At 36.1% G+C, this 4,021-nt stretch overlaps 1 long non-coding RNA gene across 1 annotated transcript; it reads right to left on the bottom strand.

Annotated features, from left to right (window-relative positions):
- Nucleotides 1–537: 537 nt before the first annotated feature.
- LOC142488036 (uncharacterized) lies at nucleotides 538–3,803 on the bottom strand. The gene is made up of 3 exons (XR_012799386.1): nucleotides 3,654–3,803; nucleotides 822–998; nucleotides 538–734 (listed from the first exon to the last, which is right to left on the bottom strand). It is a non-coding gene; the product is annotated as an uncharacterized LOC142488036 (long non-coding RNA).
- Nucleotides 3,804–4,021: the final 218 nt, after the last annotated feature.

The raw sequence follows: 4,021 nt of genomic DNA, 5'->3' as shown, positions 1-4,021 counted from the left end.
CCCCTGGAGGACATGTGTCACCTGAGGCGGAACAAGTGTCTTCACCTGGGTCATGCAGCTCAACACACCTGGAAGGTAAGTGTATGAGGTGGTGGACATATAATATGTTCACTTCTAAATGTTATGTTGTCATGTTCATTATTTGTTTTGCACATGTTCTTTAAATAGGATTACTTAGTGTCAGTGAAAATGAAGTTTTTAAACACAACATGTATTGTGTTTGTGAAGTTAAGTATCATGTAGGAGTTGAGAGTTTTGAGCAACTTTTCATTCATTCTTATTTCATACTGAGTCTAAACAGTATTCGTAAGTCAAGGTAGTTTTTAATGTGACGTTATTAAACATATGGAAACATGTTAGGTGTTACTTATCACACAGTAGAATTACATAGTAAAACAGCAGAGATTAATATGCCATTTCATAATGTGTACATTTATTTATAGCACATGATGATGATGATGATGATGATGATGAAGATGAAGATGATGATGCCACCGCCATAGACACAGAAATCCAATCAAGTGACCATGACGAGGTTCCCATTGAAAGAGTTACACAGCCAATTCGTCCATCAAGTAACACATACGATGCAATAGTAGCTTCAGAGGGAAAAATTGTGGAAGCTGAAAATCGTCGCCATTCTGATCTGATGACAGTGCTCGAAAGGATGATTTCACTGCAGGAACAAACGATATCACAATTGGCACATCTCCACAGAGTCTTCATTGAAGTGCCTAAACAGATGCAAAAAATAAACACGTCATTAGAAGCAATGGTTGTGCAGCAAACACAAGCTAATTACTTGAGAATGACTACTGTACCCAATTTCAACTTCAACACCTCACAGGCAGGATCTTTACATGCTGGTAATTTTTCACCACATGCATCTGATCTTCATTCCCCAGGTCCGAATGTTACCGGTCAAGTAGCAGACATTTCTGTGCAGGTTCCTGACGACATCCTACCGCTGCCATCTGTAGAAAATCAGGAGCTGACACCTACAAAGGAGGCGACAAAAACAAAACAGCACAAGCAGTTACTACTGACCAGGAAAGATGAAACGGACCAACCATGTGTTGTGCACGGTGTACCAACTTGCTCACATGTGTCACTACCCACAAGCCCTGTCGGTGAACAGTCACTGCCCAAAAGCCCTGTCGGTGAGTCACTGCCCACAAGCCCTGTTGGTGAGTCACTGCCCACAAGCCCTGTCGGTGAACAGTCACTGCCCAAAAGCCCTGTCGGTGAACAGTCACTGCCCACAAGCCCTGTAGGTGAGTCACTGGCCACAAGCCCTGTTGGTGAACAGTCACTGGCCACAAGCCCTGCACGTGAAGTGCCAGAGGCCACCCAAAGTGGCTCTGTTGTGGCTAAAGTTGTTGCAAAACGAAAAAGGAAAATCCAAGAGACAACAAGCAGGCCTGTTACTCGCTCTCAAAAGGAAAAAAAAAAATGTTATAATTCACTAAATATGTCTTTGGCCTTGTTTTGTTGACTTCAGATTATCTAATTAATATTGTATGTATGCTGAAGACCGTGTTGTTTCCAAACTTTCAAGTATGTTCTTGTACATGTGAAGTTTTGGAAATGTTAACAGTCCTAATTAATGAATAGTGTTATTAATATTGATGTATTAATCATCTGTTCAGTAATGGTCCACCAGGAGCCAGTTGCTATGTTTAGAGAAGCTGCCATTGACTTACCTGCAAAACATTGTATTTGGGTGTGTTACTTGATGTAATCATTGAATGTGCATATTATTCACATGCAATTAAAAACACACATCTATTTAACTGCAAACATCTTTCTTGTCCGTGTACAGCAGGATTACGTGTAAAATATTACTTACCTTCACCTTGCTTGGCCATTGTAATGTTGTCCTTTAATCATTTATGTGTTCTTGTTTCAAGAACATCTGTGAATGTATACTAATATATATGTAGTATGTATGGATATATGTACACACACAGTGTGTGTGTGTATATATATATATATATATATATATATATATATATATATATATATATATATTATTTATGATTTGTACTATCTAAACTGGTATAGATGTATTTTCTGAAAACATACATTTCATGCTTCCTTGTGAAAACACAGTATTTTAATAATACAGGCCTAATGTTTGTGAAATATAGTAACTGTGAGCCTATAACAGTATTGGCCTAAAACAAATGTTTATTACTTAATTCACTCATGTTTATCACCATTTAAATAGATTTCATACAAGGCCTACTTACTGCCATCAATATGTTGTGTGTACTCCTGCATTATATATATATTATTGGTTTTAACACTACAGGCCTTCTAAATTAAAAAAAAACCTTTTTTGATGGTAAATCACATTTACCAGACAGGTCAATGCAATAGGCCATAAAAGTTTAAGCCTCTATTATGTTAACCTTTAAATAAATCACACCAATATAAAAATCCCTCTTTACATATAAGCCCTTAAAAGTTGTACTATACACACACACACACACATTTAAAGTTTGGTTTTACAGACATATTGTAATATATATAACTATATATATATATATATATATATATATATATATATATATATATAACTATGTATATATATATATACTACAATATACATATACATATACTACAATATACATTTACACATTATATATATATATATATATATATATATATATATATATATATATTTATGAGAGAGATATATATATATATCTACATATACACACGTACTTAAACTCTGATGCAGACAGGGAGTTAATCAGACTTTAAAATAGACACAGCAATTTATGAAGAAAAAAAACATTTACTTTTGCAGGTGTGTGTGTATTTCATTATATGGCTGTGTAAGCACTATTTTCATACAGTGGTCAATGTTATTTTTCCTCAACCCACAATGTTTCTTAATTAAAAGTCTACCAATGTTTTGAGAAATAAGATAAAATTTGCTACATGTTGGTCAGCCAAATGGCTATCACAAACCACAAATGTGAAACCAATTATTTCTACACATCCAATTGGTGCTTCAAACAAGGAGTACAAGTTGAAACTTTTTCTGACCTTGAAAAGGAAAGACAGCAAATAGTTAGCATTTGAACCGTTTCATTCTTATGAGCAAAGAACAGAGAACTGCAGTCATCTTTTCTGTTAATCTGCAATGGCTGATGAATTATTAAAAAATATGCATCCGCACAGAGGCTACAAATTCATGATTGCAGAAGCGATATTGTCAACTTCGGGACACAAAGCCAACGCGGGACAAATCTATGATTTGATTAGAAACAAGTATCCTTATTACCAAGTACCTGGGCATGCGCCAAATTTTAAATCCTCAGTAAGATTCACTTTATCAACTAATGACTGTTTTGAACGTGTGCAGGATAAGCTAGAAGACACGTATGGTTTTTGGAAGATTGCTAAGGAAAAATATTTCACCGTGGAAGAGGGCACACATATTGTGCTAAATGGCATATTTATTCCTAATGCCAATAGCAATGGATCCGCTACTACTGTTCCGTGTGAATCGATACCTGCTGCAATATCTGCACCCTCCATTCCTGAAACACACATTCTACAAGAACATAACTACTATGATTATGTACCAAGCCTTTCAGCTGAAAATGCATTGGAATGGGTACCCGAAGAAATGAACCTACCTCCGGACCAATTGTTTGAAGAAAGCAGTGGCGATTCCTATGAGCGCTTCATGGAGGAGATGTGTGTCATACAGGATTCAGCGTTTGGGTCAAGCGTGGATGCAAATGCCTTGGTTTTCTGGAGCGACCAGTTGCAGGCAGACGAAGTGTTACTTCTACAAGAATGGTAAATATAACAATCGTTATGCGTTGACTCAGCGTTTAATTTTTTTTTTTTTTTCTAACCAGAATTTGGACTTTAAATGCGTGGATACAGCGTAACATTGCAGACTGCATAACATGTAGCAATCACAAACACATTGGTTCCTATTACAATATATTAGAACCTGAAAGAGTAGTACACATTGCTAACGGAATAAATATACGTA

This window comes from Ascaphus truei, chromosome 2 (assembly GCF_040206685.1).
Source record: "Ascaphus truei isolate aAscTru1 chromosome 2, aAscTru1.hap1, whole genome shotgun sequence".
Classification (NCBI taxonomy): domain Eukaryota; kingdom Metazoa; phylum Chordata; class Amphibia; order Anura; family Ascaphidae; genus Ascaphus; species Ascaphus truei.
The sequence above is the reverse complement of the archived record's forward strand: the minus strand, read 5'-3'. Positions and strand labels throughout refer to the sequence as shown.